Raw genomic sequence first — 9,310 nt, 5'->3', positions numbered from 1 at the left:
CTCTGTGTGGATCTCTCCCCATCCCAAAGGAGCAGGGGACTGATCCAGCCCTGCTCTGGGAACTCAAGCCCCTGCTCAGGTCTGGGACCATGGGAGCATCACTCAGAGCAATGAACAGGCACCAGGCAAACTCACGTTTGCCTCCTCTTTAGCAGGGGCTGATGGGTTTGGGAAGCAAAACTTCTATGGGTGTTACACACAAAGGGATTTAAAGCCTAAATTTCTGAGGTGTAAAGGACACAGGGAACATGTCCCCCTGCCTGCAGGAGCTGGGTAGGTAGCAGCATTAGCTGACATGAGCTGAGCAGATACAAGTATAAGGCTCCATAGAAAAAGCTTATTAAAGAACCCTTTGGGAAATGAATTGAGGGTAGAAATTAGTTTGATGAGCAGGAGGGGAGAAAAAGAGAAGGGGTGTGTGAATGAAATCTTCTATAGTTTTGTTGATTCAGGTTTTATATGTGACTGTGGGACTTTAAATAGCAGCTGGGGAGGCTTTGCAATGGGCTTGCTTTGATATGAGCCATGCAGAGACCTGCTCTTTTGTATTTATTCTGGAGCTTTCCTGAAAGACAATTCAAAAGCCATCAGCAGCTGCTGTGACAGCAGCGACCTGTTGCTATGGAATTAAATGCAATGAGAAATACAAAGGTTTCTTGGTTAGCAGCAACCTAGTAAAAGGGGAGCAGGAGGTGAAAATGGATGTAACAGTCAGAATAAAGCTACAGCCAGAGTGGGGCTGGGGTTTAAAAGGGAGGTACAGGGGTAGGAATGTAAACCTGATTTGTTTTCCTTTTTTAAAAGGCTTTTTCACCATCTCAGCAGGTCAGGCACAGCTTTGTCTGGGAGCAAGCACTTGGGAAAGAGTCCTGTCTGGTGATGTTACAGGGATCCTATGTTCCCAGGCTCCTGGGAAACATGCCCACAGGCTATAGCCAGCCCTCTCTGTGGGGTGTCAGGAACTCAGACATCTTCCCCATGAGGTGCCAGGAACCTGGCATGGAGATCCCCTGGAGGGGCAGGGGGGCTTGTCCCACGCCTCCTTGTTTTGCTGGTCCCAGTCACACAGGAGAGCTTGGGCAGGACACAGCTCCACTCCACCCACCCTCTGGCTCTATCTGAAGCCTGCTCATGGGCTCTCTCCTCCTCAGTTCCCCAGCTCTGTAACAGGGTGCTTCTCACTCTCCAAAAAGCACTTGGGAGGAGAGAGTGGGGAGATGCTCAGAGATGGAGCAGGGCAGGCAGCTGGCAGGATCAGATCTCTCCCGGGCCCAGGCCTGGGGACTTTCATCCCCAGGGACTGACCATGGTGAACCTCCCCAGTCGCAAAAGGCCGATATTCCTATGTCTTCTTTAAATAAATCTCATAGTGCCTTATTGCTTTTTAAATATGCATTTTCCCAGCCTGACCCCAGCTGCCCTTGAAATAATACTGTTGTACAGAGAAGCCCTGCAGGGAATTATCTTCTGAGCCTGCTCTCCCTTTGTCATGAGAGTCAATTAAAAGCAGAGTAGCTGGTGATTTAATAGCTTCGGTGTCTGAGGAAGCCCCACATCCATCCAGAGGCCAACTCTGGCATTTAAACACATAATTGGAGTGGAGGAGTGTTTTTTTCCAGCCGTCCAACATGCTTTCAAATTCATCCATGTCTATACAGAGCACTGAAGCCTCGTGTCCTCGGCTTGTCATCGTCTGCACATTAATTAATGCCCCAGCATTGCACATTCTCCCTGCAATATATCCCCATGTCAAATTGTTTTCCTATTTTCCCATGCACCTTTTCCCTTGGGGAAAACTCAGCACATTTTAGTCTCTGAACAGGGTCCAGGCTCACAAAATGCCATGCATCGAAATGCTTTGAGTTAAGCTTCCAAGAGCAGGAGAAACTGTTGCCCCCAGCTCCCCATAACCAACTGTAAGTTTAAACTGGCACCAGTCCCTCTTGCTCCAGTGCAGAGCAGGAGCCCTGTGCCCTCCAGGCACATGCAGCAGTGCTGGGGGCCCACGGTGGGAGCCAGCAGCAGGGACTCCCAGTGGGAGTGAATAGCCGGGGCTGAGCTCATTTATTCTTCCTTCCTCACCATCTCCCTTTTCTTTCCATTTCACCACCTCCTTATTTAACATCCTCAGCCGTTGTGCAGAACCCTCACCCTGTTTGCAGCAGTGTGACCTACTTTACCACCACGTCCCGACTTCCTCACTGAAATTGTGAGCTCAGAGCCCACCCAAGCCATTCAGCGTTTCTCAGCTGAATAACAGATCCAATTAGGTGGAAAAAGCCTGGCTTTTCATGCTGTCAGTGCCTGGACATCTCACTTCCCGCTTCCCCAGCACACGCTGCACCACTGATGTCCACGTCTCGCAGGCATCGTAGACAAGGACCCCTCTGTGTTTGTGTGCCCCCCGCCAAATGAAGGTGGGGGAAGGGCTCCAGAGGACTGATCCTGGCTACCCAGTGTGTACTTTCATTCTTCCTGACAATCTCTGTGGACCATGGAGCTCAGGAATCAAGTAATTTGTAGATTTCCAGTTCTGGCTTTCTTGGGAAGCCCTCCCTTCCCAGCTGAATTCCAGGGGGAATTGTCCTGGACCAGGCTAAGATGGCACAACTTGTGCTTGTGAAGAAACTGCTGGCACTTTTGGCCAGAATGTGATTGAATGACTGATAGAAAGACCTGTCTCTCAGTTCTGGCATCACAACCCCAGTCCTGTGGGTCTGTCCAGAGCAAACATTGCAAACTGCCCTTTGCTGCTCCCGTCGTTCTCCTTTTCCACCCCAGCAGGGATCTTTCTCCCTACAGCCCCAGCAGGCAGCCAGTCCCCAGGATGCTGGCTCTGTTCCGTTGTGGGGGATAGCTGGTTATTAAAGGGGATGAGTAGAAACAAAACAAGGCAAAAAAGGCTTAAGGCCCACTAGGAAAAGCCGTTTTGGCTTTTAACTTCCCTGGCTGGGTGGGATGGACAGCCATCCCCTGCCCTGAGGCCAGCCCAGCAGCACTGGGACTCGCTTTGCTTTCTGGCAGGTGCAGGGAGGCGGGTGAACACCCACCACTCCATTTCTGGGTCACTGTCTGGAGGAATTACACATGCACACACAAACAGGAGCTGCTTCCCACTTCCCGGCACCCAGCCGAGCACCCGCCGCCTCCCGGCCCCCTCTGCCCACGCTGCCGCCCCGCCGGGCTCACGGCTGCTCCCGGGCTTCCCACAGGGCTCTGCTAATGACTCAACGCTCCTGCTCAGTTCTAATTAGGCTCCTGTCTAATTAGGCTCACTGGAAAGATGCGGCCGGTGAGAAACAGCCCTTTGGTGAAAGGAAAGGGGAAAGAAAGAGCATCTGGAGACGCTGAGTGCCAGAGGGAGAGACGCCAGGCTGAGGCGAGAGGTCAGGGGGCACTGGGAATTGCCAGCTGAGCTGTGGCTGTGCAAGGGATGGACCATAAAGGAAAGAGAGCAAAGGGACTGACACAAGTTCCTTCCAGGGACCCTCCTGGGGTTCAGCCTTGCCATGTTGGGAAGCAGGAAACAATCCTCAGCTCCATCCCACTGAGATGTCAGGATGTCCTTCAGCCAAGAGCAAGGGCTGCCATTTATAGCCCGATGAACATTGACACACAGAGGAACCCCGGGATGCAGGGAGAGCAGGACAGGGCGGGGCAGGGCAGGGGGGACCCAGTCCTGAATCTGTGCCATCCTCCCCTGGGCCTCCTTGGAACAGAGGCAGGAGAGCAGGCTCTGGAGCAAAGCCCTGTTTGGGGGTGTTTCAAAAGGTGTGAAGACAGCTTTACGGGGGACAAAAAGGACACCCACTGTGTCTGTCTGTCCCTGTGATGGCTGGGGGAGTTCACTTGTACAGGCTCTTATATAAGTTGCTAGTGTCAAATATTATTTTCCACTTAATTTTAACACGGTCCAACCTCCTAAAAATCAACACATTTGCTATGTTTAACATTCCAGTAACTAATTAACAAATCCCAGGTGCCTTTAATGGCAAAGGTAAGTCATTCCTTTACCATTCACCTTGTATCTGATCACAAGGCATCTCACTCACTCACTACAGTAATTAGGGTTTTGCCTTTCCTTTTAATAAAACCTCCATGAATGAGTGGCCTGTCTGCAAGCCCCAGCGCAGCCTGCACCTGTGTCCTTCCAGACCTCCAGTTTCTTCCCCTAAACCCAATGCCAGAACTGAATTCAGCAAGGGCAGGGAAGGGAAAACACAGATAACACAAATGTTAAAGGTATCAGTAAACCATGTTTCCAAGGAGCCTCTCCTCTGGCTGTCAATGCTCCTTTTAGAGGCCCATCCCAGTCTAAGGATTCTGTATGATCCCTTTTAGGTGATTGTGCCAGTGAAAATCCAACCACATCCAGACAAACCTGCAGAGATCTTTTGTTCTAACACTGGGTGCTAAGGAAAGGCTGAGGCTGGGCAAGAAGTCTGGGGTGCTCAGAAACACATCATTCCTGCTTGGGGATCATTGAAAATAATTAACTGATATGATCTAGGGAGAATATCCATTTCATCATCTTAGCTGTGCTGTAATGGCTCAGAGTATGGACAGCAGATGAAATCATGGAAAGCTGGTTTAGAATAGTCAAATTGGCACATGGAGATGGCCCAGAGCAGCAGGGCCCTTTGCTTCCTTCTCTGCCAGAGGCAATTTGTATTGCCTGCCCAGGCTTCCCCTTGGCTAATGGAAATAGAGGAGTTTGGTGTGCGCTGGGCAGGACCAGAGAAGCTCATAGTGCCTGATTTGCCCTGCACCATGGCCTTTCCCTGTCAGGAGCTTGATTCAGCAGGGATTTGATTTTCTCCATGTGATTTGTCATCAGTAAATGTGCTCTCCCTCCTCCCGTGACCAATGCCTGCTGTATTGCAGGAGCATCTCACACTCCCAGCAACTGCAGCAGCCGCTGCTGTTGTTTTACTGCAGTGATACAAAGGCTGGGGGTGCCGCAAGAGGTGCTTTTGTCATGCATCCAAGTTGCAGAGCCAAGAGGGGCCACAGGAAAATGTGCTCTTTAGAAGCCATATCGAGGAGACGATGGCTTGGCAAAAGCTTTTATAAGTTTCAGTAAATAGGTGAGCTGGGACGCATGGGAATGCAAATAAAACCAGGACTACTGAACAGCCATCGAGATAAACGAGCTCTTTCATCTCCTGTCTCACGCCCAGGAGCTGCTTGTCTCAGAGCAAGTGCTGCGTGACAGGGTGTAGGTTTGGGTACATTGACAGGACTCAGGTTTTCAGAACAGCACGTGTAACACAGCTGAGGGGAGGGGGGAAATAACAGGCTAATAGGCAAGGGAGGTGGACTGGCAATGCCTGCTAGGGAACAATCCAGCACCCCAAGCAGTGTTCATGTCAATGGCCTGAAGGCTTTGAACAATACAGAGTGCTTTGAGTTGGAAGGGGCCTTAAAGATCATCTTGTTCCAACCCCCTGCCATGGGCAGGGACACCTTCCACTAGGCCAGATTGTTCAAAGTACCATCCAACCTGGCCTTGAACACTTCCAGGGAAGGGTCCCACATCAGATTTTCCTCAAGCATCCTCTCTCCTTCCTGATCCCACCTCTGAACAGAAGTGAATAAACAGATGGAAATTCAGCAATTCCTCTGACTAAAAATCAACACAGAGAACGAAGGGTGCAGTCTCTTGCTCCTTCTGCCTGGGAGAGGCAGCTGGAGTCTTGTGCAGGATTAGTGGTACAGGGGTATCTGTGATCACTTCTACAGGTAAAAGAAAATGATGGCAGGGAAACTCCAGCCATTGTGGTCCTCTGTGACTTCTCATCATGTTGCAGAGCAAACCCTACTTTGGCTCTGTACTTCTGGCACCCTCTCCTGCCTGGACTGATGCCTGCGGGCATGGGAACACCATGTACCTTACCACAAAATCACAAAATGGTTTGGGTTGGAAGGGACCTTAAAGACCATCCAGTTCCAACTCCCCTGTCATGGGCAGGGACACCGTCCACTAGCCCAGGTTGCTCAGAGCCCCGTCCAACCTGGCCTTGAACACTGCAAGGGATGAGGCATCCACAGCTGCTCTGGGAAACCTGTTCCAGCGCCTCACCACCCTCACAGTAAAGAATTCTTTCCTAACATCATCTCCCCGGGGGAGAGGAACTACCTGGACACTGGCTACAGTGTTTCTGGTCTCCTTTTGCAGGGGACATGGAAACACATAAAGCACACACTGCATCGTGGATCCTGTCCTGTGAGGACACGTAGCATCTCTAGTTTTCAGCCAAATGAGTTAAAACCCCAGTGTCTAGGGTTTGCCAGAAACACAGAGTTATGTTAGGAGGTTACAGAAACTGTGCCATAAGCCAGCACATGCAGCCCCCAGACTCCCATTTATCTTCTCTCACGGGGCTGAAGTGGTGGAGAGAACAGCTGTGACACTTCCTCTTCTTCTAAAAGGATGAAAAGCCCTGTATGTGGCGGGGGGGAAACCCAAGGAGCTGAATACCATCATGGCCATCTGTCCTTTAGCAAAATGCAAATCTTGTAAGAGGAGGAAAATAAGTTAAAGAGTCCGGTGGGTGCAGACCAGAATGGAGATGATAAAGGCAATGTAAACATTTGATCACAGGTTAAGGTTGTTCATTCAGATTTGGTGCAACAAAGTCAACAGCAGAAATACCAAAGGTGTGGGAATAAATCAGGCAGAAAATTCAGACTCGAAATCAAATTTATTTAGAGAAAGAATGACTTCACAAGATGTTGATGCTGATAGCTAAAAAGGAAGATAAATAAAAGCTTGTTACAAAACCTAATGGTTTCCGGTAACTTACAGAAAAAATGAATTTTACAGTCAACAACTTGCTCACTTTTTACATAATTACAAATTAACATACAACAAAATTAGGTTTTACCCTCTTCTTTAAAAATCTTATTTCTCAACTTTTTTTTTGTTTTAATGGGTTCAACATGAAAATGCAAAGCTTTTTTTTTTTTTTTAATAAGAAACAAACCAAAAGCAGAGGTATATCAGGTTATTATAATACACCTCAATGTTCTGGGAATTCCTCCAAGTGCATTCCATATTAGTACAAAATAAACACCAGGCTAAACTTTAACCATAGGCGAACTGAACTGGACATAGATTTTTTTTTTTTTTGAGTCAGTGTTAAATATCAACAAAGAAAATAGTAAAAGGATGGATATCTATAGACAGCTTAAATACATACGAAGCTCATAGCTGTATGCAAAGCAGTGAATGTTATCCTGTTCCCCCTCCCCCCAAGCAATGGAAGCTGAATATATTTGGGCAAAGCATCAGTGTCAGTGCAATGCATGTGGAAGGAAAGGGCACAGAGCCCTTGAAATGCAGGTGGGAAGGGAGCTAGCATTACACTTCCCATCACTGAGGAGCACAAGGTGTAGAGATTTAGCCAGTTCAGCTCGCCTATCTTTAAAAATTAGCTGCATCACCAGATGAAGAGTCATGGATTGCTGTCCCTTCTGACAAAAGAAACAGGAGTTATGCGCAGCAGGGGTGATTTTTATTTGTAAGGGTGCCCTAAATTATGATAAATTCCCAAACCTGGCCAGCAGGCAGAATAATTTCCAGAGTTCTGGTTGACAAGGAATGTTTTGTAGAATTTTAGCAGATACTCTCCTGTGCCCCCTGCCCAGTCCTCCCTTGCTCCATGCCACAGATATCCTAGACAGCTTCCTTGGAATTTGGCACCTGAAGAATCGCTTCTGACTTGGTGGCATTTGGAAGGACTGGAATTGAGTGTTTCAGCAACAGCTGTGAGATCATGTGACTCAAGGAAGGTGCAAAGATGATTGGACTCTATGGATGCTCTTGCCTTTGAAAGGCAGTACAAATCTGCACAAGTTCATGGCATTACTGTGCTTCCCAGCAGTGGTCACATCCCAGGAGGGAAGAGTCCACCCTCAGCACTGGTGAGAGCTCCTGCCCTGGAGATGGCACCTGGGAGGTCTCCCAGCAGCCTGGACAGTAAATAACTCGGTGCATGGAAAGGGCCTCACTTCACTTATTTGGATGTATCCCCCTCACATCTCCTTTGCTCTGAGTTTCTCCAAGGAAAAGGAGACAGAGGGCAAACCGCTGACAGGACTGCTTCCCTGCCTGCTGTGAGGAAGGTGATGGTGAAGCTGGTATGGGCTTTCCCAAGGGATATACCTGAGCCAACAGAAGCCAGTTCTCTTGTCCTGCCACTCAACCCATCTGCAGTGGGACTGTAGTCAGATTCGTACCCGCTCCGGTCTAAAAATGATACAAGAAGCTTGGCCCTTCCCCCCTCTCAGGGCAAAGCCAAATCAAACCAGGAATATGCCTACTTGCAGCTCAGATTTTCCTGGAGATGCAGAGGGAGGAGCAATGGCAAAACTGATTGTCTCCAGGTAACCAAAACAAAAAGGGACAAGACCAGTTCCATTTAAAGTGCTTTATGGCATCAAATCGATGTCAAGTTACATGTGAGATGATCACTTCATTTAAAATAAGCGCCAACCCACACAACTTCAACAAGTCTCTAACACACCCTTTGCACAGCTACCATCTATCACTGGGGTATTCTGACACCCTCAGCTAATACTGACCACTTCTGTACTTCATCTGAGCCCACAATCTCACTTTCTCTGGACACTGAAATCCCCTGTTTGGCAGTTGGCAAAGACCGGCCAAGAAATCTAAGAAAAGCAAATCTGATTTCTGCCCTCATGAAACACCCAGCACAAACAGGGTCCTCTTTTCCCTCCAACAACGTGGGCTTTGCACAGACATTTCTGAACCTGCTCTGTGTTCCAGGACCCCATGCAAAATAAGGTGGTTTGGGTGTTCCAAATGGGATCAAGGGACTGGCTCTGGGAACCAGACGCAGCACCAGGCTGGGCTGAAGAAATAACAAGCTTTCAACAACTTCAGGATGGATGCCAGGTGTGGAACTGGAGCAAATGCAATTTTAAGGCCAGGAAGAGGAAAGGCTTTGTGCTGTAAAGCAGGGACCATACTCCAGCAGACAACCCAAGGCAACCTGCAGGGATCAGAGCAGGAATCTGACTCCGGGAACTTATGCCAAGCCTTCCAAAGAAAACCTGAGAGGGGAAAATAAAAGGCTAAAGAGATAAAAACAAGCCCTTACCTTCCTAAAGTGTGAAAAGGAAGCAGTGTGGGAGGAAAGGCTTTACTCCAAAAAGTGAATCATACAGTAACAGACATCCTCCAGGGACAAAGGTCTGTCCACCAGAGTTTAAGACACAAACACTTTGATATACATGATTTTTGGTCAGTGTATTTGACTCACACCTGTGGCTTCTGTCAAGG

The sequence above is a fragment of the Chiroxiphia lanceolata genome, chromosome 12, assembly GCF_009829145.1.
Source record: "Chiroxiphia lanceolata isolate bChiLan1 chromosome 12, bChiLan1.pri, whole genome shotgun sequence".
In the NCBI taxonomy this organism is placed as follows: Eukaryota; Metazoa; Chordata; class Aves; order Passeriformes; family Pipridae; genus Chiroxiphia; species Chiroxiphia lanceolata.
This window is presented reverse-complemented; position numbering follows the sequence as displayed.